The sequence below is a fragment of the Coloeus monedula genome (genome assembly GCF_965178545.1).
Source record: "Coloeus monedula genome assembly, chromosome: 9".
NCBI classification, from domain to species: domain Eukaryota; kingdom Metazoa; phylum Chordata; class Aves; order Passeriformes; family Corvidae; genus Coloeus; species Coloeus monedula.
Genome location: NC_138789.1, coordinates 6,818,371 through 6,845,337, shown reverse-complemented (window position 1 = coordinate 6,845,337; position 26,967 = coordinate 6,818,371). Strand labels below are relative to the sequence as shown.

At 38.4% G+C, this 26,967-nt stretch overlaps 1 protein-coding gene across 3 annotated transcripts in view; it reads right to left on the bottom strand.

Moving 5' to 3' along the window:
* The window catches only part of DNM3 (dynamin 3), a gene marked incomplete at both ends in the record, with an annotated part of 172,709 nt that overhangs the window by 95,021 nt on the left and 50,721 nt on the right, over window positions 1–26,967 (bottom strand). The window lies entirely within an intron of this gene.

Below are 26,967 nucleotides of genomic sequence, written 5' to 3'. Positions count from 1 at the left end.
TTCCAAAATTAATGTCGTTCAGAACAATATTAGCAAACTAGTTCGAATAGCAAGTAATGAATATACAGAAAGAGCTCCTAAGACTAACCTCTCATTGCCTAGTGGGAGTGTTCAGACAATGTCCTTTCACCGGCTGAAACCAGGTCAAGGTGAACATACTCAGGTATAACAGACACAAAGTGCCAATTTTAATGATCTGGGTTTCCACACAGCAGAAGACAGAACTAATGTTCATTCTTAAGCAGTCACCTAGCTGTGACTGAAGGGTTAAGTAAATACCAATGCCTTCATTTCTTAACCAGCTAACAAGTCTTCAAGCACACCTACTCCAACCTTTGGATGCTCTTTCAGCATCTGACACCTGCATTTGCACCACAAACCCTTGGAGTACTTGGCTGCTATTGCCAAGTCAAATTTTTATCATTAAACTTCCAAACATCATATGAAGATTTCTGGGAGGCTGCCAATATTATTGAAGCTCCTTATGGTGTTCTAACAACATATTCTAAGGCTTGTGGTGCCACCTGTTCACATGACACAAATCTCCAGAACAGAGCCTGCTCCCTTCTCCAACTCTCCCTTCCCAAGATTGTTGTCCTCCCCACTTCTCCAATCTTTCATCTGGTAGTATTTGCTCAGGATCTTTTCTGCTATTTTTCCTTTACTGACATAGACTCCACTTTCCCTTTCTTCATAAATGCATCCCAAGGTCCACAGAAATAAGAACCTGGAGATTTAGCAAACCTTAACAAGATGAGGCTAGGCTACTGCAATAACATTTACTTCCACAAGACGTACCAAACAATTTTAATTGCCTCAAATCAGGTATATCACTATCATTGCAAACCAAGTCACAAATTATCTTGGGGAAGGTAAGTAGGGGTAAACAAATGAAACACAGTTATGATTGACCTATGCAAAAGAATTAAGATCAATCTCACCAAAAAAAAACCCCACAGACTCAGATAAGCGTGCTATGATACACAATACAAGAGAACAAAATTCATTGGTAATAGCAAAGCTACATTAAAAGAATGAATCACCAACACCTTCATAAATGTAAGGAGTGGAGCATGGTGTAAATGACCAGATTCTACACAGAAGACTATCAATTGGGTACACGTTTAACAGCTCTCCCTGATGTTACCTTCTGATACTGTAACATAAGGCCTCACTTCTGACTTCCTGGCTCTAGAGAATGTTTTTCTTTAATTATATGCACATACCCTGTGTAAAAGGAATTTACCATTAGTTTTTTGGCCTTTAGCAGACATATTTAATAATTACTTTAAAATATTGACATTTATGATTGGTAGTGAAGATAAATGTAGCCTCTATCCAAAATCCTGTGGGAAATTAGACTGCAGCAGGTGAATAATGCAGGCATGATTTCCACAGGTTCCTTTCTAGAGGATGTTCTTTCCAAACTCAACTCCATGTGGTATAGAAAGGTCACATATTATGACAGATTGGCCACAATCTAACAGTTTTTCCTTCTATATGACCAGTTGAGTGCAAAGCAACAAAACAACAGAAGAATGAAAGGAAAATGAAAACCAGATTTCCATCAGAGTATTCACGCATTAATGGCTAAATGGCTAAGTGGGACTAGAATGGTTCTGGGGAGCAAAGGGACTGGGTGCAGAAAGAATTGCACTATTAAATCTTCTAGATGGCAATTCGTAGGAGATCATGGCTTACAGATACAATAGTGGAAGAGGGGAAGTCCCTGGGGGAAGGAATTGAAGGTCCCTGAAGTCAGAGATTGATAAATGGTGATAGTATCAGTTCAAGAAACTGAAAGATGACACAAGAGATGTGGTTTTGAAAACATAGATGGAAAAATATGGCCTTCAGCCACATGGCAAAGGAGACTCCACTCAAGTTCCAAACTAAATCCAGTGCATTGAAGTTCAAAGTAGCCTTAGACAAATTTTACCGGTGTTAAGGATCCAAAAGCACTAACTGACAGATAATATTCCAGTCAGGCTGGATCCAAACATGATCTCTCTGTAAACCTCTTCTCATAAGACTGAGGCAATATATTAAAGACTTTTTTTTTTCTCCTCTAGCTGTTCAAATGCAGGAATTCTGGGAGTTATCATAAAGGGGACACTGCAGGAGATTTTGTGGAACAGAATAAATTTACACACAAACCATCTCCTATTGCATAATTCCCTAATGTCTCTGCCTAACTTCAAACATTCTCTACTACCTGTTTTTTGCTACTACTTTATCAGAGCTCCAGACAAACACTTGCATTGCACTGTAACAAGTTCTTCTGAAAGCTTTACAGAAAAGAGAAAGAACCCAAAGTAGAAATAATTTGCTCAAGGCCATACATGTTTATGACAAAGACAAGCGCAAAAATCATGGTTCAGTCTTCACTCCAATCATACTGCTTATCTTATCAAAAAATACATTTAATTCTTCAGAATGTTTCCAACACTGAGGAATTACGGAGCTTCCTTCCCTTCTATCTTTCCTGAGTTAATGCTTTTCCAGTATACCCTCCTGTGGATGGAATCATTATCATTGTGTCTTTAAATCTCCAAGTCTATCATGAAAAAATGAACAACTTGTGAAAAAACAAACAAACAAACGAAAACAAACCCCTGCCAGTTTCTTCATTATACAAAGCACTGTACATATACACAGGTGTAGTCTCAGCTCAGGAGCAGGGGTTTATGCAGACCTTACACAGGCCTCTCTTTGGAGTATCATCTGCAATCAGATCCGATTTCTTCATTGATTTTTCCAGCTTGTTGTTAGAACAAGTTGATTTGAAGGGATTGTGTGGTGGCTGGGAGCAGAGTAGCACTGTAGTTAATGAGCAGACTGAGTAATCCATCACATCCAACATCTGTTACGGTCACCCCTTTTCAAGTAATTAAATATTGCCTCTACACTTTACTATCTCTCTCTCCTGTCACTGATCACCTCTTGTTTCAGCTCCTATGTTATGATTCTATTCCAATCACAAGAGATGTGCAGTTTTTAGAAAAAGAAAGCTGATGGTGTAATAAACAGACAATGAAATGTGGCCATGAATAGAAATAGTCTCATTACATGGAGATTTAGACAAACTTGCCCTCTTGCACAGGAAATTTTCTATCAGCCCTTCTATGAACGAACAAAACACTAACAGCTCTGGAATTGAATGGACAGTATATTTAAACATAACAGACTCCAAAATAGCAACATATTGACTTTACATAATCAAATGTCTCACAGATCTTCAAAGTGAAGACAGGAAGGACACCACCAAATTTTTTTTTTTTTAATGCCCATGATTGTTTTTCCTAGTCAAGGCAACTGCCTGTCAATACCTCAGAGTATGCCAAATATGAAGTTTCAAAACAGGAGTTTGAATTATGAACGAAAGCTAAAAAACCACCACATATATTTTTCAACAGGTGGAAAGCATATAAATAAAATTTCAGATAATTCAAATACATTCAAACAGCTAAGTTTTCCACACAAAAACATGTTTCTCCCTAGCTAACTGGAAAACTTCAGACTAAAAACAGCATTTTGATTTATCCAACCTGAGAAACAAAATATTTCCCATCCCTCCAAAATTAAGGGACCCAATAGAAACAAAACGAAAAAGAAGATTCTGTGAAACAATGTGCAAGCCAAACATTAATGGTAAATATTTTCATTATAGCAGTATCTAAATGCTATAACTTAGGGTTACATCTTTATATGGAGATTTGGATGCACACAGAGGGAATCAATATTTTTAAGTGCTTACAGTTTAAAGATACAAGCAGAAGACATTTAAAGGGAATGAACTATACAAGGCAAACATTTTATAAGGATTACATTCATTTTGTTAGAGTTCTTTAGTATTTTGATGAGTGAGATATTGTTACACATTATTCTGTAGTAATCAAAATAAGATCTTACATGCTTTGTCAATAAGACACAAGGATACAATGATTACATGTCCTGTCCACTCGGCACTTTACTATTATATAAATTAAAGTATCCTATTTTCCCCCTCTCAATGCAAGGTTTTCTATGAAGCTTTGACCACACCAACCCCAAATCAGTCTGTAGCTACTCACACAGGACAGAAATCTCAGTGCATTTTGAAAAAGAGCCAGTACAGGAATCAGGTAAATATAATTAACACCTTTTTGAAAAGAAGTAGAAACAATTCTCTCCTGTATTTGATGTTCAGAAGGCAGGAATGCAGAATTTCATTCCATTGAATCACATTTCAATTTTTTTCCTGCTCAGAATTCAAATACTCTGAGAGAACATTTGAGTTGTGCAACACTGACAGAACAGCAGAAACATTTTGTGGCTTTTCTGACTTGCTTTTCGGTTATGCCCTTATGTGCCTTCAGGTCTTTGCTGTTAACTGAATCAGTTAACAGATTTCAACCAACTGCATGACAGCAGCATCATCAGCCTGCAATCCACTGAGGCTTTCTCAAAGGCCCTCCAATGGCTTTGGTGAGCTCAGTGCCTCTTTGTGCAGTTCTTCACCATATAAAGTGTGTACTGTCGCTTGATCTGTGCATTTCTACTGCTCAGAAGCTGCTTTAGCATTGTTGTAATAGTTATATGAAAACACTGAAAGTCTCTTTAAAGACATCTAGCAACTGAAACTGGTCCTTCAGCCTTCTTTAATCTGTGAGGCTGACAGGACGTGCAGAAACACTCCTGACTGTCTGCAATATCCCTTTATCATAGTGTTGTTATTTTTCAAGCAGATTTAGATGTTCTTGGAAATCTAAGAAAACTGGAGCTAGGGATTCATCTCCTCTTTTCACTACTACCCTGACCAAATAAAGATTCCTTACCATGCTGTTTACACCGCCGGATAATACAGCCTGAAATCCCTGGACAAATCTAGGTGTTTACCACGTGCACATACATATTGCTGAGCACCTGGTAATTATCACTGAAGAGCTCCATTTTGTACAGCTTCCAGAAAGTCCAAGAGGCAGAAGATCTCCACAACTTCCCTTTCAAGCCAGTTAAGTCCTTCACTCACAGACTGAACTCAAAGTATAACATATCCAATACATGAAAAAGCTCAGCTTTGTTTAAAGTGCTGTACTCTATTTTATTTGTCCTGCAGTGCTTCTTTGCCCAGACTCTGTGCAAAAAAACCAAGGGACTACCTCGGCACTAAAGAGTCTCAGTGAACTTTTAAAAACTGAACTTCTGTTCAAAACTAGGTGAAAAAATCTAAACCCAAGACTCTGAGTAAATCTACCCTGAGACTCTGAGTAAATCCACTGATTTTTCAGAGATGGTGAAGTTTTCCACAACTCCACACCAGCTCAAGGATGTTTTGAACAGTATCAGACACTACTGCATATTTTCGTTCTGTGTGCAGAGTTCATCAAGACTTTTACATTGTGGTGCCTACACTTGGTGTAGGTACAGTTCTATTAACTCAGCACCCTCCCAGATCTATGATATCAATTCAATTCACTAAGACTCAAATTAACAGATGTTCCAACCTATTATATACAAATTATCTTCTTTCTATATAGAATCCTACACAAAATTATACTGCTGATCAAATTTTTTCTTTACTTAAAAAAAAAGGAAACCACACTCCTTTCATTTTAAGCTCCATACTATTCATCTAGCAGTTTGTTTCTCTCTCCTCTACTAGCAGAAAATATAATACAGGAAAAGATTTAAATGAAAAACAGATCTGTGTAGTGAATTGCATATGGTTTCCATTTTCCTCCATGCAATGTTTCATAGAGAGTCAACGAAGAAATCCCTTCCACAAATCCGAGTCTGAAGTCCACTTTCAGAATCTTGTCAGCATAGGAGTTAGGAGACAACTCTGTGCATGAAAACACTGCAATCCGTCTGGGCTCTATCTTGTTAGGGTAAATCATTCCTAGAAAGTACCACTGGATCTAGGTAATAAATCAGTATATATAAAATATGCACACTCAAATGATGCTGGCTGTGTCTGTGTGAACCTGCTGTTTTCAGGCATACCAGGTTTGGTGTGCACCACACAGCTTGCTGCATTTTATGCCTCTTTGCAGCAGGGTTTTCCAGCACTAACAACTTTATATTTAGTTGACATTCTCCATGCTAAACTAAACCCAGCCAATAAATACCACTTCTGCCAAAAAGCCTCCATAACTATGATATTCCATCAGCTTTCCTAGATGATTTAAACAATTATTTCCGAAGTTTTTCTGACTTTGTTTACATAAAACTCATCTTTTCCTCCTATTCCTCATAGCCTGAACTAATTTTTTTCCTTTTGCATTCTCAGCAGTTCCTGATGACATCCAAACATCAAGGCAAGGATGCTGTGTTTCTATCGGACACCAAAGGAGGTTTGCAAAACAGGAGGCTCCTTCTTCCCCACTCTCTGGGGGTTTCTGTGTCACTGAATGAGAATGAATGATGAGCTGCTGTTTGTCAGATGCATTTGTTGTTTCTATGAGTTAACAACTATTTGGATTTCATCCCTTTTAGAGATTGGCTTCAAGTGAGGCATGAGTGGGATGCAAAAACAAAATAGAAAATCTGGAACACCTTCTCTTTTGCCTCCCCAAGGTAAAAGTCCAGGCAGGAGGGGATGTTTGTGTAGAAAAATGTTCCCAAAAGCACTACTTGTTAAGCACATCAGAACCACACAGCACTGATCCCTGTAAAGACAAGACACTAAAGTTGTGCATAGTTGCAAGGTGGAAGCAAAGACCGAGTTAAGCAAAACCCAGCAAAATAATATCTGGCAATATCTTGCCTTTGAGAGAATGTGCACAGGTATGGGATGAACACATCTTGCCTGACAGAGACAGCCTCTGCTTTAAAAGGTGCTCAGCACTAGTGTGCCTGTTGAGAAAAATCCAGAGCACAGGGGTTACCTGGTTTGCAGGCCTGTTTCTGAGGGAGACTTGTGAGCTGAGAATTCTTTGACATATTAAAAGAAGAAAACAAAGTTCTACTGATTCTATGCCTCCTTATATTTACATATATGAAAATGAAAAATGTTACCTGGGGAAAGAAGCAGTCAGTAGAAAACTAACGAAAAAATTAAAAATATGAATATAGAAGAAAGCACTTTCTTTTTTCCCACCTATTAAGATGGAAAGGTATCTGTACAGCATCACATGCTCTAAAATCATGTAACAGAACTGGCATCCCCCATTAGCTCAGTGCCAGACTAACCAGGCACTTCAGACCTTCACATCCTTAAGTGCTGACCCTGAAACCTAGCCAGACCAGGGTGTTGAAAAAACCCAAGTATTCAAGGTTTGGGACAACAACTTCTAACCCCAGAGTCTTTACATTAAATTCATGTCCAAACAAAGCCAAATTTCCATGAACAAACCTTTGTATTGGTTATTCCCATTTCCATACAGTTATTTCAAATTACTTTTTCCCAGCTTTATCAAGTTTTCACCATTCCAAACTCTGAATTTGCTTCAGAAGATTCTCAGATACATGATAATTCTTCTCAGTTTACTAATTTTTACTGTTAGGTCTACAGTAAAATATTTCCTTTGTTACGTGCCAAAAAACATACAGATCCACCTGTGGAGGGAAGCTGGGGGATAACCCAGTACATTTCCCTAGAGTTTCTTAGCCAGTCTTGGTCTACAAGGTATAAAATCTGAAAACCTTCTTCCTCTGTGCGTTAGAACATGACACAGCTGTTTGACACTCTGTCTTTGCTAAGGTCATTGAAAACTGAGGTTTGGAAGAGAATGCAAAAAGCTAAACTTGCACCATGTGCTTTGGTTGCAGCCTGGCTGGGGAGTGCTGTAAGACCCGAGGGTGTTTTCTGATCTCCTCAATGGAACCATCTGACATGGATGAAACACACTGCATGTCACAAGAGCTGAAATGATGGAACCAATGGGATAGACAAGTTATTCTAGTAACAATTAAAACACTTGTTGAAGTAGTCCAGAAAAAGCATAGAGAAGAAGAAAAATACTAGAAAATAATATTGTACTACAAAGTCTTTTGGGTTTTTTTTAATACGTACACCAGGTATGTAAACTTTTCTAGCTGTAAAGAAGCTCGGCTTCATCAGGCTTGTGAAACCAGTTTGGTCGCAGAGTTTCAGAGGCATCCTTAGGCATCTCAGGCATACATACTCATAATTTTCCTGGGTTTCTCTTATTTTACCCTTTTAAATGCATTTTCAGGTCTCACTCTACCTGAATAGTGTTTGTGAATTATATGCCAAGCAACATTAAAAGGCATAAAATTGCTACTTCTTCTGTATTTTCCACATTTCCCACAAAAAACCCAACACTAGGCAATGTTTTGGTTCAGTGCTCAACCAAAAAATGCTTTTGTAAGGCTTTAGGAAAAGACACACTTAATAAACACACCTTAAAGGTCCATTAGGGAATAGAGAGCAGAGCTGTCCACTTCATCCCCGAACTTTAGGCAGTCTTCAGAATATACTGAGATGCATATATCACATGTAAAAGTAACAAAGGGAACCACTGCAGAGATGTGAAATGTGAGCAGTGATAGGGGCAAGGCGATCTTGGGTGTTACCCATGGAAGCAGCCAGAGAGAGCTGTGGGTGGGTTGTTGGCTGTTCTGGAGGTTTTGTTTTTCAATCAAGACCAGATCCTCAAGAGGTTAAGTGTTACACATAAAAGGCTTGGATAAAATATTTGCTCTCTTAGGTTGAAGTACTCAGTTGGACAGCAGAGGGGGTAATTCTATACATCCAAGGAAAAGTCATTCCATCAGCAAAAGGAAGGCCTGGAATGAAGCTGTCATAAAAGGAACAGATCAATACACAGTGATGGCTGCTGTCAGTGAGAGCACAGATGAGCACAGATCAGCATTGCAAGAACATGAAAGGAGAGAAGAGTCATGAAATATCCCACAGAAAAACATACTGAAGCAGTAACACAGACTTCAAAGAATGAACACTGTTTCTTTTGGGGTTCTGTACTGCAAAGGTGAAATTATTGCTGTGATTTCAAACACTTGAAGGGACAGGGAAGAACTTTCTGATCTCTAAAGAGTGTGAACCAAGAGGCATCCATGGAAGTGTTTGTCACGACTAACACTTTTAAAGCATCCCCTGTGTCTAACATGATCCACAAGGAAAGGTACTTAACTCTTCAAAAGCTCTCCATCGTCTCTCTCATGACTCCATCTCTCAAACTCTCAGTAACTTGCTTCATTTTTCTGGAAGTTACATAGATATTTGAAAATGCTTAGTAATTTGAGAAAAGGAAACTACTATGAACATAACAAGACTGAACTTATGTTTTACTAAACTACTGGTTAGTAGCTGCAGTGAGTTTAGGCAGTTGGATGTTGTCAAATACTAAGAAATGCCTACCAGGCCAACACAATGGCTCAGAGGTTTCTAGAACACATCTTGCCTCAGCTGCTAAGAAGGCATTAGCAAAGCCATGATAAACACACATCTTCTTGCGCTGCATTTAAAGCTACAGCTAAGTCAAACACTGAAATAGTTGTAAAGCAGACAGGTGAAGTAAATAACAGAGAAAGTCTGTTAGTAGCTCAGCTTTACCAGGATTTTAAACTGATAAATCATACCTTGCTTACCTGACTAAGAACAACCAACACATACTGCCAAGAAGGCAGGACACAAACTCTCTTTTGGCCACAGAAGCTCAAGTGACAAAAATTTCTGTTTCTTTTAATTGGAATATACATAGAGTAGTAATGACAAATTTTGAAACCTCTCTTCCTTGGAGACACTGATTAAAAAAGCAACTATAAGTACTAGGGACAATGCAACAAAAATTATAACATTCTGTTGATCTATTAACTCTTTTGTTTCCCACATCTTCAAGAAATATATTGAATGTTTTAGGGAGGTTGTAAGTTATGCCTGAGAGCATTATCATTCACCAGTTCACATGAAATTTTTGCAGAAATCAGATCTCAAAATCTTTGAGCAATCAAAAGGCTTTTAAGTTGGCCTTTAATTCTAATTAAAATGCTTATGTCTACATATTTAAGTCAGCAAGAGTAAGTGATTAAATCTTCATACCTACAGAAAAAGTCAGACATGACTACTCCTTGGATATCACTTACTAATCTTTGGAAACCTGATTTAGATTTCATAAAAGAGGATAAGTTGTTCTGTTACAGATTTCATGGAGCTGCAGCAATGCAGCTTTGACAGTCACCTCTCCTCACAGTCTGCATCTCTGCACAGCACAAACGACAGATTGCTGCATTCAGCCTCAGGAAAGGAACTCACTGTTTCACATTCCAGAACCTGGCTCGTTATTGTTAAGTCTTTATCAAAAGCATGAAACCTATGAATAAATTATGTTATGAACAGAAGTTTTGGCAAGACAAAGACGACACTTCACGCAGCAGTTAATATAAAGAGAGGATAATAGTCCTGCCAAAGACAATAAATAGTAGAAGAAATGGCTTTACAGGCCCTGAGCAATATTGCTGGTGTTCATTTTAAGATCTGCTTCTACAACACAATTCCCTTAAGATTACTCTTAAATGTGAAAAGGATGGATGCTTTTGTTTTGGGATCATTCAAAATGTTGGAATTGCAAACCACAGGCTAGAACTGAGGTGAGAGTTAACATCACTTTGCCACTAATTTCTTTCAACTGCATCCTTCTGTTTCTTGATCTCCCTTCCCCCCACTAAAAAAATCTCCAGGCATTACTATCAAAAATATACTCATGCAATAAATCATGTATTTGCTCTCACATGACTTGTATTCATTAGAGTCAAAGATCTCCAAGATCTGCCCCCAGAGTGTATTATGTTACTGAAACATAGAAATAGCTGCAACACAAAGTTTTGCCAGAAAAAAAACCCACAAAAGTAACAACAAACTGTCTCTTAGTTGGGCAGAAGAAAGAATGTTCATAAAAATATTTCTGAGGGGTAAATCAAACCCCAAAGTCTAATTAGACAAAACCAGCAGTTTAAACCCAACAAGACACACAATTTTGGACTAGAAACTTCTAGAAAGTATACACTTTTTTCAGTCACCCAGGCAGTTCTCTTTTCAAAGAGAATTTTTTCTAGAACAGAATGGAAAAAGAAACATAAAACACTACAAGTTTATCCATTATATATCCTGGCTTTCATTAAGCAGTAAACAACAAGCTCCTACATTCCCTCAAATGCACCCCCTTACTGTGCAGTTATTTTGCTTTACTGAATACTACAACCACTCTGTAGCAGAAGTGACATCTCCTGTGAGAGATGCAATGCTATTCCAGTGATGTGGTAACCTGACTGAAACATTTGAGCCTGAGTGGGGAAAAGGAACACTTGATTCAGCTGCACATCTGGGTTTTATAAAGGGTCCAAAAGCTTAACACTAACGTGCTTCAGGGCTAAAACACAGTTGAGGAGATCACAGCAGCCAAGAAAGAGGACAGTGTTAATCCAGGGCATATCGTGCTCTTCACCAATGCTCTGAAAATTAACTTAGCTCAGCTAATTTTGCATCCCCACTAATTGTGTGTTGTGTATGAGTAAGCAATGACTAAGGAAATGTCAAAGCTATTCCATATCCTGTTCTTTTCCTGAAGAAAAACATGACAGGCAGAGAGGATGCCTCCCATTAAGGCCACAACAATTCAAGGCAGCTACTTTTTTTTCAGCAGGAATGAAATAACCTATATGCAATCTAAACATTGCCAGTCATTATAATCACTTGTTACCCCTGTGCTGAGCACACATGGCTCCCCCAAACCAATTTACTATCCAAATATCAGAGTTTGGATATGCAAATATCAGCATGAGTGTATACACACAATTGAAGCTGAAAAATGCACAGTGAGCACCAAATCACCTGTACATGAAAATACCTGCTCTGTAGCACACTGGTTCTTTTCTAACATTTCAGATTATTAATTGATAAACTTTGACCACTGGCTAGAAAGGCAAAAAAAATGCTGAACAATACAGACCACAAAGTGATGCACATATTACAACCAGGGTGGATATAACCAGACTGCTAATGAGGCAAAAAGAAGTGCCATCGGTATAGAACCTCCTGTTGGTTTCCTCACAGCTGTAAGGACAGAAATGAGCAGTGGCTCACTATAGATGTCCACCTGAGAGGTGCTGAATTGTCCCCTGCACACCAAAGATAAAGGAAACACAGGCTCCTGAAGATGGTTGTTAGGAACTTCATCTCAGTTAGATGCCCAAAATAACTGATCTGAGCCCTTCCAGTTTTGCCTTCTCCCCATTCACGTCTCTCCCATAAACCTAAATGAAGTTTGTGACAAAGCACATAGAGCAGAAATGTGGAACTGGGCAGAGAAAGGTGAAAGAGTAGGTGAAAAACTAAATATCCTAAAGCATCCAAACTACATGTCTGATGAGAAGGGAAAGGACAGGGGGACAAGCGATATGAGATAGAGGAAGGAAAAAGGACTGGGAACAGGGAACATAGTGTTTAGAGACTATGGTTTTCACCAGTCCATTATGTGTTACAGGAACTACACAACAGAGGGGCATTAGGTTGGAACATTATCCAGAGCTGTACTAAACTAATTTATAAAAGATCAAATCACTTACTGCAATACTGAGACCAGACTGTTTGGAAAACTGTGAGGCATGTAGATGTGGCTCTGAGCAGTCATATAACCTTCACAGAGGAGTCCCAGCCAAAGGGGCTTCAGTTAGCACTGCTAAACTCCTGCCACCCTCACAGTCTTTTCAGACACTATGAATAATGCTAAAATCAACACATGAGGATGATGGTACGAGCTCAAAATGAGCACCACACTTCAATACCATGTTCTCATAACAATGGGCAGAGCTACTTGAAAGCACAAATCATGCCTACATGCATTGGCCAGAAGCAACAATATTGCTAAGGGACAAATTTTCTTTTTTGTAAATTTAAAATTTAAAAAAGGGTCTGATCACAGTGGAAGACCAAGAAACAACAGGATTGCAAGACTGCATTAGACCGTGCCCAACCTTAAGTGATATTCATGAACAGAAAGGTCACAAATGCTACAGAAGCAAGAATCAGATACTCTCGCCTCATGTGCTGCTGCTTCTTCCATCCTCACCTCTTCTGTCCCTACATTATCCTTATCTTCCTTCTTGCATCCATACCCCATGCATTCTGGATAAAAGTGAACACAATTGAGACTGCATTTGTTCACTCTCACTGGCATTTAATTCTCTACTCACTTTGTTCACTCAGCTCCAAAATAGACCCTGGAGGTAGTTTTGCAGGGGTTTTTGCTCTGATGGCACTGACAACCTGCTCATACTGTTCCCTGTATCGTATGCCTACCTATTTTTAATCCCTTAAATCATGATTTAGCTTACTGAGTGCCAAAAAGGGTTAACCTTTGCGGCTGGACGTGCAAAAAAAGCTACAGCAAATCATGGCAGACAACTTTCTCTTTGAGAATTTCAAAAATAGCTATGTTCAATTGCCTGCTATTATTTCAACTCATTTATCAACTGCAGACATGCCACTTACTCTTCTGGAATTCCCTGGATCATATCTAGAGCTTTTACAAAGAGATATAAAATTTACAATTGTCCAGACACTTTCTACAGTAACTTTTTAATGCAGAAATGCACACTAATGGCACTTCAGCCACTTCACTGGTGTAAATGCAGTCTGGGACATTTTACAAACACGAAGCACATAGCTCCTGTGCTACCCATGACCATTTCAAAGATGTCCATCCCATTCAGTATGAAGAATGGCTTGGCACTACACTGCTGTCTGCCAGGAAAAGAAAACAATCTAGCAGAAATACAGCTATTTTCTTTTTCATAGTGATCCTCCAAATAAGCATTAATGAAGAAGTTGGACTTCTCAAAATCCTTAGTTTTCTCCAAGTTAAAAATCAAAGAATATTGTTGGCTTGTGGAAAATAATTTAATCACGGGGCTGAGTTCATAGGCACTGCATGACAGGAATGTCAGCATGATGATAAACTTGTGAAAAATGAAAGTTTACCACTACCTTTGGAAGGCACTTAGGATAAACTATGGGTAACAGTTTATTATTGATACTGACTCTCTGAGTGCAGATTACTGCAACCACAAAAGCAGCCTGCCATGCTGCTGCTGTGATGGCTGAAAATACAGGAGAGCCTTGGAAATTGACAGGAAGCAGTTCAAACCTCACTGCAGAGATGGGGAGCTATTTAGTGAAAGACTTCAAATATTTCAAGTCTAGTCTGAACTTGGTATCAGAAGGAATGGAAATGTCAATGGCTTCTTGGGCCTATTCTTTTCCAAACAGAGATCAAGTGGAAAAGGAGGGATTTCATCTAAACATCTAACACAGATGCGTGTAACCAGCTGAGCAGCCCTTACAAAGGAAAGAAAAAGTGCATTAGAGGTCTGAATAGCTTTGCACTGTATTAGAGTTTCTCCCCAACAAGGCTTTAGCATCATCCTGGGCACTCAAAACAACCCAAACCCCTTGTTCTTCTCCTTCATTCCTCTGAAGCTCTGCTTTTGCCAGGAAACAAAACTTACAGGGAATGAATTTCCAGGCCCCAGTGTGGGGAGCTATTCTGGTTCTATTTAACCATCTCGTGAAAAGCTCACAGACTAATGCTGCTGCACTTGGCAGCAAGGCTCCAAACTTTACTTCCCTCAGCCCTAAACCTGCTTGGTTCATTAATGTTTTGCCTTCCATTTTATTCAGCCTATGTCCCTTTCTGTTGGTGTGGAAAGAAGACCCCTGGAACACTGTCTTTCCTTGACAACATAATTTCTTGCTCTTGGTGACACATGCAGTAATTAATCTCTGACAGTTCCTCACTGGGGAAAATCTGACCACTCCACTGAGAGTCCCACTCACAAAAATCACCACTCAATCCTTCCAAAATTGTATTCTTCTTCCACAAGGCAAGCGCCAAGTGGGAATATAATAAAAAAGCCAGTCCCTACACATGCAGTGATATGCAGACAGGGAGCCCTCCTGGTTTATCCATGGTGTGCTCTACTTTCTCCCTTGTAACAGTTTTATCTTTAAAAGCCCTTGCCCACCAACCCACTTTCTCTGACACTTGTTGCTGGCTTTAAGTGAAGCACGCTTCACATTAAACTTCTTCAAACCTCTACCTCTGCTAATTAAAAAAGAAACCTCAGCATTGCTTGGACACACATTAGTTCCCTGTGATCCAAATGGGAGAATGGGAGGATGCGCATTCTGTAACAGACATTCAGTGCTTGCCCTGCCACCACCACAAAGCTGGCGTAAGGTCACTTCTCCTTTTCATTGGATTGAGACTCCAATTCCAAATTCCCTGGCATCCAAGTTTGTTGCATTCATTCTCCCTGATGTGAGAGTTCTGCAACCTACCCTGTGCGCACCTCTAGGAACTACGGCTCTCTCAGAGTCTGCCATCACCTAAGAAGAAACAAATCCTGCATAAGTTATTTAGGACGCCAGAGCTCATCGCAGCACACGTTTAGATTTACATACATTCATGTCCAGAAGTTGGTGAAGATCTACCTCTCAAGATACTGAAATTTGCCTCAGAATTCCAGGCAGAAAAATAACTACTGGCAACAATTCCATACAGTGCATATCCAGACCCAGACACAATCACCTCCAGGTTTGACTTGAGAAGAGCGAACTTACTCTGTTAGCGGTTGTGTTAGACCATGGGCTAAGGCAGATTAAAAAAAGACAAAAACCTCACACAACAAAATCAATCTAAGTACAACACTTAGATTCAACAGAATGAGCAACAAAGAAAAAAATTTACCGGAGAACAAGGCTAGTTGCCTGTGGGGAGAATATCTTAAAATCTACGGTAAAGTCATACTTGGCAAAATTCAACAGATCTGGTAAACATCAAAGATAAAATTCAGCAGAATAATTCCACCAAGCACCATTAAAAGAAAAATGGGACCAGCAGGGTTACCAGTGAAAAACAATGCCAGGCCTAATAGCACTGATCTACCAGAAGCAATTTATTATGACACCAGAAATAGCTATTTTCACAGTGGATGCTTGAAATGAAAACTTTAAAGCTTCTTTAAGTCTTGAGCTATAGCAAAGTATTCAACCAGCCAGCCAAAATAGCTGAAGGGAAATAGGAAGGCCACATGTGGAACTAATTACTCATGTAGAGGCTATGACAAAGAACATTTCTCCAGACTTTTCATGGGGGCTTCACTTTCAGGAAGTAACTCTAATTACTGTTCAAGTCTCGGCAGCCTGCATGCCGCTGACAGTTCCAAGAAAAAATGAACCTATTTGCCCTTTTCTTGGTCTGAAATGCCAAAATAGAAAAGCACAACTAGAGTCATTAAAAAGAAAGAAAATAAGCACTGGCTTATTACATTAGCTTCCCGAGCAAAATCCTTTTTATAAATTTGGTTTTTCAGCCTTCACAAAAGAGCAAATTCTGCGTCTACATTAACTCGCTCTCTGTTGGCTGCAGTGAAACTGTACATCTTGACTTTTTACAGCTTTTCCATACTGGGGCCCACTTCCTGCCCAGTTGAAGAAAAAAATCTGGCCTGAAGATGAAATGACTGCTTAACATTACACTAAAACATCTGGTACCATTTTATACACAGACCCATGTCTGAGAGCAGGCAATTCTAGCGGTCTCACCAGCGGCACAGTGCATACCCAAACCTCCCCAGGGTGACATCATCCCATATATGGACTCTCAGGCCCAGCCCTCCCCCTTTTCCTGGTCCTAAATTCATTGCCAGATCCCCAGTCTGCTGCAAATGTGCCACGTCAAGACTGGAAATCACAGCACTTCAGTGTGTTTCAGTGAGTGCTGCAGAGTGTGAGGGAGAGCCGAGCACAACCCGTGATGCAGGAAGGCAGTTTTTCCCCGAGACTAAAAGAGGATTTAAAATAAATAAATAGACGCGTCCGGAGATCCTGCTCCGTCGCCCCAGTGTTCAGACTACCTGTTCAGGACAATGCTGTTGTACAGTAGTCTGCACATTGGTTAGACTGGGCAAGGGAAAGCAGCGGCATGGACTATTGGGGACGCAAGTTGCTATTGCCAAGGAGAAGACCCTCACTGCTCCTTTCAGATCTCATATACAGTATTTTTCTTCACAGGTTTTGCACACTAGGGAATAAGAAACGCTAAGGGACACTGTGAAAAAGGAGGACTTCAGAATAAAGCGGGGAAGACATTCTGGTAAGGCCTACTTTGGAAGAACACCTGGCCTATGACCTGGCGAACCTAGGTGACTCCCCTCCCCCCTTCCTCCAGTCATCACTGCAAGAAAGATGGAGCTCTGATGGTGCACTAAAACCCATGCAAGAAATAAGAGAGGTATATTACCTAGAGGTACACTACCTAGAGAAGTGTACAACAGTAAAGTTAAAGTCGGTCATTTCTTTTTTATTAATTTTTTTTTAACTTAAAATAAAGCCTTTTTTTCCCCCCACAAACTAAAAAGGTAAATTTAATGGTTTTTTTAACTTGTAGCCGTCAGTATAAATATTTAAGGCGTATATTTTTTTTATCTTAGGTTTGCTAGAAGTGTGTGTTCTGAATAGCTCCTGTTACGATCTATGATCTGAAGATCAATTTTAAAAAATTATTTTCGCTTAAAGTAATAAAATAATAGAAAAGAATGCATGAATAATGTTTTAAATTATTGTAAAATATAATATATCACCTCTGAGAAAATTGTATTTAGTTTTTTATATGCAGTTGAAACTTTGCAAGTAACTTATGCTATATGTGCTAATGAAAACTGGGAGGGGAACCATAGAAAAAGTGACTACACCATGCCAGGCTGCTGCCATGTAGAATACAAAACCTTTGACTGTCAGGAAAATTTACCTCTTAAAGTTCAGGATGTGATGGAAAAAAAATCAATCAATAAATAAAAGAGAAGAAAGAGGTTTCCAACCCAATACCTGGCTGGACATTGCATGGGAGTGATCAGGACCGACTGATTGTTGCTGCTCTCATGTATACTTTAAATCGCTGATAATTCTTCTACCATTCAAAATGATAAGTACTTTGTCCTGAATCCCACTGATAAAAATGGAATTTGTAAACGAATGCAGAAGTTTGCTTTGGTGAATTTCCAGCTGTCCTGGTAGGGGAAAAAAACCCTCAGGCTGAATGAAATCCCCACGGACAAAATAATACAAAAAGTCTGGGCTGCAATTTGATACCAGCCGAACTCCAGAGTCAGCTCCCCTAAAGTTAACAGTAGTAACAAACTACTGCAACCAGAAAAAAATCCCACCTATATGGTGCTCATTATTGCCAGGAAGGCTTGGAATAGCTATACTGTAAAAAGAATTAGCATAAATATGCAGCCATTAGTATTATAACCAGCCAATTTAGCAGAATGTATGTTGTATTTTAGACAGCCTTGATGCTATACTTTTTAAAAACAAAACCAAAAAAATCTGTATATTATGATGACCTTTTCCACTGTTCCTTCGATAATCAATAGAGGAATTATTGGGGAGAATTGGTCATGTAGTGTTAGTGTGATGGTGCCTGGACTGGCTGCCTTAAAGCTTACAAAGCAAGGACTAGCACTGTCATTTCCCTCTTGTCTCCCAGCAAAACTTACGTCTTTTGACCAAAAGAAGTCTTTTTTAATGTATATATACACTTGTAAGTTATTCAGCCTCTCTTCTTTTTTTTCTTGTAGAAGATTATTTTTGAGATTAATTTAGTGGGGTTTCATCCATTATAGTATGAGTAGATGGAATTTTATTCTCATTCTGCTTAAAAGTGGAGTTACAACACACAGTTATATGTGGTTATTAAGGGAAAATCTGAAGCGACAGGAAGAAATTAAAGGAGTGGAACTAGAGTCAAACCAGCATTAATATTTCTCTAAGTATGATTGTTGGTTTAGGCATAGCAAATCTGAAAAGTTTTATGACTTAGATTTTGCTTAAGCAGTAGAAAAATGTTTCCAAATCTTGTTAAGAAACTCACTCAGTTTTGCTTTCAAGGGGAATATAATCATTTGCAAATATTTTTTTCTATCTAATGCTTACTTGCAAAGCTACTTTTCTTTTTATAATTCTGATCTAGAAATTAAGGAAGGAAATGCTGTTATCCAGGGAATAATAGGCTCTCCATGAAAACAGTGTTGCAGATAGCCTGTGTTAACTTTTGCTAAATAAGCAAGGACGATGGAAACATATGGAACAAGTGTTTCTCTTATCTCCAGTCCATTATTTGCACTAATCTTTATTTTAAATGACCTTTCTGGATTTAGGAAGTGATTCCCCTCCCATACACCCATGACTCTTCAAAGTTACATTTTTAGACTGTAAGGCTGAGATCGAGGAGGCCCCCTTGGCATGGGGCTTGGAAAGGAGGCGGGGGGGAAATGCAGTGTGCAAAGCAACAGATATGGAAAGAAAGGCTGTATTGTTAGGAATGAATAAGGAAGTATATCAACCTCAGCTCAGTAATCAAAACATTTTTAAAGTGCATTAAATGATTCTGCGGTTCTTAAAACACTGCTGGTTTAGTTGAAACAATTTCTAGTTGATCATAGTCACAGAGAAGAGATTTCAATAGTTACAAAACAAGAGGCTTTAAATATGCATGTCAACAAACACAAGTAGGCTGCATATAAATATTTCAAAAGAAAAAAAAACCTCAAAAAACAAAATACCACCAAATATTACTTTTAGTAATGAATAAAAAAAATTTAGCAGGACCCAATGCATACTAATCATGGTGAGAGATCTCTAAAGCCAGGACAATACCGATGCTTAAGCCTGTTGTATGAACTGACACATATTACCAAAAAATGCACAAAAACAGAAAAAGCAAATTAAAGCCAGTAGGAACATTTAAATAGGTGAGTGTTTCAATATAATGGACTTTGTTTCTTCTTTAGGGAATTTATTTTTTTTAAGTGCACTCAAAAAAATAAAATAGGGAAGAGGAAGACAATATTTCAAACCTTTTCTAGCTATTCCTTTAATGTTAAAAATAAAAGGAAAAGAGAGAGAAGGGTGGGGGAAAGTCAGTTAACTTTACAGAAATAAATATAGATCAAATAAGTATTCAAATGTGAAAAAAACTAGTTACTTTAAAAAAACCCATGTCATTTCACATTTTTCTGCCTTGTCATTAAGCTGCATGTTGTCTTCTTTATTACCATTCCCAGTGCTATTCAGTGCATCTGTATTTTCAGAGCACTAAAGACACTGCAACCCTCCCCATGCTCCTTGCCCCCCTTCCTGTACTCTCACTGTGCCTCCAGACCACCCAAGTATCATTTCTATGTGGAAAATATTACAACCAAAATAGCAAAATACCTGCATGAAAATTCCAGGCTTCTACATAGAACGTTCATTATAATCTTTCAATCAAAATCTGTTAAGCAGATTGGAAAATGAAAAGCCCTAAACTTTGGTGTGTTGGGTTTTTTAAAGAATAAATTTTAATCAAGAGCATAACTTTACTTTTACTTGTAAAAGGCTTTGCTTCCTGAACTGTACTTTATTTAGAAAAAAAAAAAAAAATCTTAATTGAAATACTATTAAGGGTCAGGTTTAAACCTACAAAAAAACAGGAAATGCCACAGTTAAGAATGAAACTTTCCTGAATTATTCTACTGTAGTTCTGTACTGCATTTTACACAGCACTGCAAAGCAGTATCTAAAAATAACAGCCTTCCCTTAAATAAAGAGTCCTGATCACTATTGGAGGGAATACAATTCTCAATTCAGTTTCCAAGGTACCAATATTTAAAGTCATGTCCTTAACATAAGTTTCTGTGAATATAATATTGGCAATCACAAGAATTTTTTTTTTGTTATGAGTATTCTAAAATATTCTCAAGCCCTTTACTGACTCAATGTGTCAACCAGACACAGCACAAAAAATGTTAAACCCTTTTAGCAAGTTAACTTACAATTTCCAGGAATTTCAGTTTTTAAATAAAAATCAAGTGGAGATATTAATCTAGTTATGTAGCACCCAATGCATTAACTGAAGGGAAAATAAACTTGCCTCTGTTCGAGATGTAAAGCTTTTTGCTGATTCTTTGATGAATTCTCCTTGTGTACAGTTATTAGAAAGACGGCACAAACCTTCCACTTACGACTTTCCTCCCAGCACAACTTCCCTGGCAGCTGTTAATAGAAAACCTATTATAGAAAATGCATACTTCTGTTCTTCCAGGATTTTATACTATAGGTTGCCAGTCATTTTGACTGTACAATTCTTTGTTATTTTGAGAAGGATCCATAACACAGAAAGTGAGACCTTATTTTCTTCCAGACTAAAGATTTTCATTTCTTGAGCAACTAAATGCAGCAGTTAAATCTGATTAAATCTATGAAACAATCAGTGTATTACATTTGTTTTAAAAATACTTCTAATTTGCCACTTCTGTTTTTCTTCAAAATGGTCAAGTGAGTAGGAAGAAACGTCAACTTAAAGCATACTCTCAAAATTTTACTTAGAGCTACAAAAAATTAAGTAAGCATTTTATAGAGACAAACTATTTAATGTATTGGAATTAATTTTTCATGTCTAAATTAGCTACCCAAGTTTTGTGGTTGATTCATTTATTTAAGACATCTTATTCCATCTTGTTAGGTTCAAGGAAAATTTATACATATAATTGATAAACTTAACTTGTATAGTCAATTTGTATATTAACTAAAATGCACATTGTTCTTTATGGCAAAATTATTAGAGACAGAACACCTGAATAATTACATATTAGTCTCATATAAAACCGCAGCACTATCTCCACCTTTAATGTCTGGTAATCTAATCCCTTTATAATCAGTTTTCAGGCTGGACTTAAACTTGTTTGGCTGCTATTCTGCATAGGATATGTTTGAGAAGGGTTTGAAAGCACAAGTTTGTTGCTTACCTATGGTGGCACTAGTGAGCAACAGATATTCAAGATCACCATTATAAACCAGAAACATTTAATCTGTAGAGAAAATTACAGTTATTCTTTTCCCCCTTTAAGGTTCCAGTGTGCTTTATACCTTCTGAAACAATATGCCAGTGATGTTGCAAATGTCACTGCAAAGTTGGATTACACTCACTGTGTGTACTCTGTATAGTGAAAATTCAGCAAAGTAGCACATCTTGTGACATGAAATGATGCTATTTGCATGCTTTTAATCTACAGTATTGTCTATACTTAACTGAAAAAAACTTACTGAAGTTTTTTGAGGTTAATTTATCTTGTTAGACAGTACAGATTTTGAGAGAAAGCTACATTGCAGTAACATGCAAATCAAAACACTAAAAGGAATATAATACAGGTACAGCTATCACATATTAGCAAAATTGATACAAAATGCAACCAGTTTTCCTCCCAGCACATTCCCTATAATGGGGTTAATGTGCAAGTGGTGGCCTCCACATATACAGAAAGATTTTTATTTTTAACATCCCAGATCATTGTACTTATCTGCTCCTAGAAAATATGCACTGTATAAACATATCCTTTATCTTGAACTTCAGAATTTCTGTGCTTCCATGAAGAGTAAAAACATCTGGTTAAATTACTATGTGCGAGTACAATATGCAGGCAAAATCCTGTATGAATTGCATATAAAATAAACAATGGCTTCAGTTCTTTTTGCTTTCCAAATGTTCAGTGTGACCAGTCTGTTGAAATCACATCCCTGGTATGTGTCAGCACAATGATAACTCATGTACCGACAAGCTTCTTTTCTGAATAAAATCAAGTTCTGTTCTTGTTCTGCAGCTGCCAATGTTTTAAAGTTTAATTCTGTTATGTGTGTTCCCCCCAACAAATGCCCCCCCCAAACTGGACTGGCACAAAGTGTTGCACACCAGCGGCGATGGCTCCAAGGGACTGGCTGGACGGAGTTGTCATGTGTCTGCCTGTCTACACTTGCTGTGCAGAACATCCTCTCACCTGTACAGCAGGCACAGACAGGCAGTCGCATGACAACCCAGCCTGAGGGACAGCCGCCAGTGGGACCCCGCTCTGACACCCCAGAGCATCTGCACCACCAGCTCCAGCCAAGAGTCGCTCTGGACCTCAGATGGCCGGTCAGTAACCAAGCCCAGAGTCAAACCAACACTGCCTGCAAAGTACAATAAAACCCACTGCTGAAATTTTTACTGTGCTTCCTATAGTACTCTTTTCCTAGTTGCTCTCACGACCTCACTAACATTAAGTTTTATTTATACGCAGCTCTGCGGCACCTCCGTATGTTCTGTCCTCCCATTTGTTTCCCAGGCATAACTCGATTATTGCTGTATAAAACTCACTGACATTCCTGCTCGCCACAGAAGCCAAGAGCAGCTTATTGTGTGGCAAGTTAATTCTGTAAACATATACAATGTCAGACCTTAGAGTACCTTCTCCCCTTTCCACTCTCTCACCTCCTCACTTGTTTTTGTAATTTCATTCTCCAATCACACATAATTTTACAATTAGGAACAAACTGTGAGATTATAATACAAACTGCATCCATCACCGGATGTTGACAATAACATCATTTCCTATTGAAACAGAGTGGAAATATTTTCTTTGGAAATAAGACTAAAGAGAATTTTTCCCAATCAATGTAAATCTCATATTTTTAGAAATTCTAATCCTAGAGTCCAGCTTGGCATCCTTTGCACACCAATAATGCCAGTGAAATCTCTGGATGCTTTAGAAAGAATAATAAAATCACATTCTGAGACCATGCACTGTAAAAATGCTACACCACTTTACAAATGGCCTCCATTTCTTTACAGTAAAATGAGGCTTTTGATTCACAAGCTGGAATGACATTCCACATTCCCGCATCCTAATGTAGAAGTGGCTAATTTACAAAGTTCATATTTGCAGGCTGACTCCCAAATCAACTTTAGTTAATACTACTTAACAAAACAGTAACAACTGAGAGCTAAAACGCTCAGATTTAATAATCTCTGTGTGTGTAGGTGTGTCTTATAATACCTCGGATAGGATTACATGGAATACTCTACGAAATAAATCTGTATTTATGAGGTCACTGAGTGTGCTGATCTTGCACTTGTTTACAGCAGTCTCAAAGCCAGTACACAGCACTATCCTTGCTTCATTTTTAAGTAAGTAGAAAAGCACAAAGTCATGGTATTGGTCACACAGCAAAGTTATGAACAGAAGCAAGTGTATGCAGGATCAGAAACTAATCCAGGTTAGTTCTCACAGAACTGATACTGTAACTGCTTTAATCATCAGTTCAAAAATCAGCTTGGCATTTCCATAACTACAAAAAGCATTCTCAGGCACTGAATCCCTCTCATCAGGAATAAAATCCTGGTGTATGTTTGACAGCAACAAAACCATATGAAGAAACCAACCATTTATTTTCTAATAATTAATAATAATATTTTCTAATAATTTCTAATAATATCACACAGCAAAATCTGGAATCTTTTGCCAAAGCAACTTGCTTCTAAATGCATTACACCGTGGATTCATCACTTATAAAGCTGCACCTCACAAACAAAGGAATTTACATCCTTCTAACGGCACTAGCAAGCAAGCACTAGTGATTTTGATCTCAGAGTAAATTCCAGACTGGAAAACAGGCTCAGCTTACACTAGAGCGGGTACACAGCCCCGGAGGCCCCAGCAGGCATTGTAGCTATGCAAAGCACATTGTCAGAGCTCTCTGGTACAAAGCTACTGCAGCATTCCTTCCCCAGGGGTACAGGCGCAGGAGGAACAAACTGCTCACCATGGCAAGAGCAGCAAGGTGAGACCTGACTCTGCACCCTCCTCAGCTGCCATGGAAAGGCTCCTGGCCAGCCCAAGCAGGCGGACAGGGGCTCCGAACTCCCCACGACCTCGCAGGGCACAGCCAGACACACAAACACAGGGATCGCTTCTCACATCACCGAGACTGCGCATCTCACCAGGGGTGAAACACACCCCACACAGCCACTTCAGGCATCAGCTGAGGAGCCTTACTAATTTCTTCAGTCTTACTGAGAAGGTCCAACACCAAAAAAAAGAAAAAAAATTTAAAAAAGAAATTATAACTTCAAAAACTCTTTTCCAGGACAGAATAAGCAAATCATACAGCTAATCTGTACTTAAGGAGCAACTTCTCTCACCAGCAGAGCATGGAATAATGCTGTGCTATTATCTTCTTAACACTCTAAGAAATTCCTGAGTGATCTCCCATGGCCTGAATTAACTACTGACATTTTCATGACTTTCAAAACATAACTGTTTGGCAGTTAAGAGACGTCATCTTAAAATATGCATATGGAAATCACACAGTGGCCATTTTTTCTGAGTACTGTTATGAGCTTCCCAGGTGACTCTCCTCAGCAGATTACCAAAACTATTTATTTTTAAAGTTGCACAGCATAAGACATACCATTAGTATTTTCAGGAATTTTTATATTTCACACTAAACAAAGATCAGATTTAAAGAAGCAACACCAAAACTACCTAAAAAAACTGCCACAGCACGTCTTGGATGCATCTCCAACTGCTTGAGACAGAACAAACACAGGGTGTTAATTTTGCCACACTGCTTGTTTTAGTTACAGTTACCTGTGTCTTACCTAAGAAAGCAGGTTCTAGTAACTTCAAGGTAGATCACAAAGAACAACTTTTCAAATTCATAAAGTCACTTTTGCACTTTTTTTCAGCAATGTGAGAGTAAAACTTCCCTTCTTGACACTTGTCCCTTAGCTCCTCCCCTCTGCCTGAGATGCACTAGTTTTCCTGTTACAGTAAATTTGAATCCCTTTAAACTTAAATAAAAGGGCAAGGGGCAAAATCTTCAAGATTAACCTAGTTTGTCCCTCAGCCTTAAGGTCTACCCCAAAATGGCTATGGACTTGGGGGAAAAAAAATTTCTGAGCAGCACCGTTGCCACTCTCAGCAGCACTATTAAAGGAACTCCCTCTGCTAAGTACCATATATGTAGCTCTTGGGAGAGCTCTGCCTTATGCACTGCACACCCTTTCCCCAGCACTTCCAGAAAATCCTCTGCAGTAAAACACCATGTTAGTTAAAAAGAGTATGAATTTGCACTGTCCCCATCAACCTTTTTTGTTGGGACCAACCAGTGTTTTGATTATTACTTAGAATAAGATTCAAAGATTGAGTGATGCTTTAGAGCTCATTTAAAGCCTTCTCTTTACTTGTGCTTCTTCCATCCATTGAACTGGTTCACCCTAAAAATCACTAATTTTTTACTAAAAACATTTAAAATAAAAAACCCCAAAAAACAAACAAACAAAAAAACCCCAAAGAAACAAATAGGAATAATAGGATTTTTTTTTAATGTAGCCCAATTTTTCTACAAAAACCAACACAAACCTTAAAAAAAACTCACAAAGGCTTTACCATAAATCTGATAGCACACATAATCCCGTTTTAACCTTCAAAATACTACTGGAGTTTTGGATAAAATGCATCATTACACACATTGTTGTAAAAGTAGTTAAACAGAAAAGACAAGCTGCCTAACAATATATTCAAAGTGAACAATGTGGATGTCCTTTTCTTTATCTCTGTATTACTCACCTCAGATTTACTTATCACCCGCAAAGGTGCATTTTTTGTCAAACCTGAAAATTCACACCAACCAGCTACAGAACTCTGCAGATGGGCTTTTCATCCTCACAGAATATAAGGCCGGAAAACAATTGTTTCCATTAAATCAATTGCTGTAGTTACTTTCAGAAGTAGCTTTACGCAGACAATTTATGATCAACTTGCAGTAGATGTACAAGAGCAACCCAAGCAAGGATAGGAAAATAAGCAGAATATTTCAAAACAGCCTAGGACTTTTTTCCTTTCTTTTTTAAAGTAATGTGTGGAAATCACAGGAAGAGAAGAAAAAAATAAAATAAACAAAAATACCCCACACCACACCCAGTATTTGTTATCAGCATTTCAAAAGAAGTCTTAGGCAGCCAGCATCCTTCATGAATCAAACCAGAAATTTAAAGAACACAGATAAAATCTTAAAACAATCTTCCAGTTCAAGTTACTCAAGCTGGTTTAATATTTTAAGTTGATATCAGAAGACTGTATTAATAC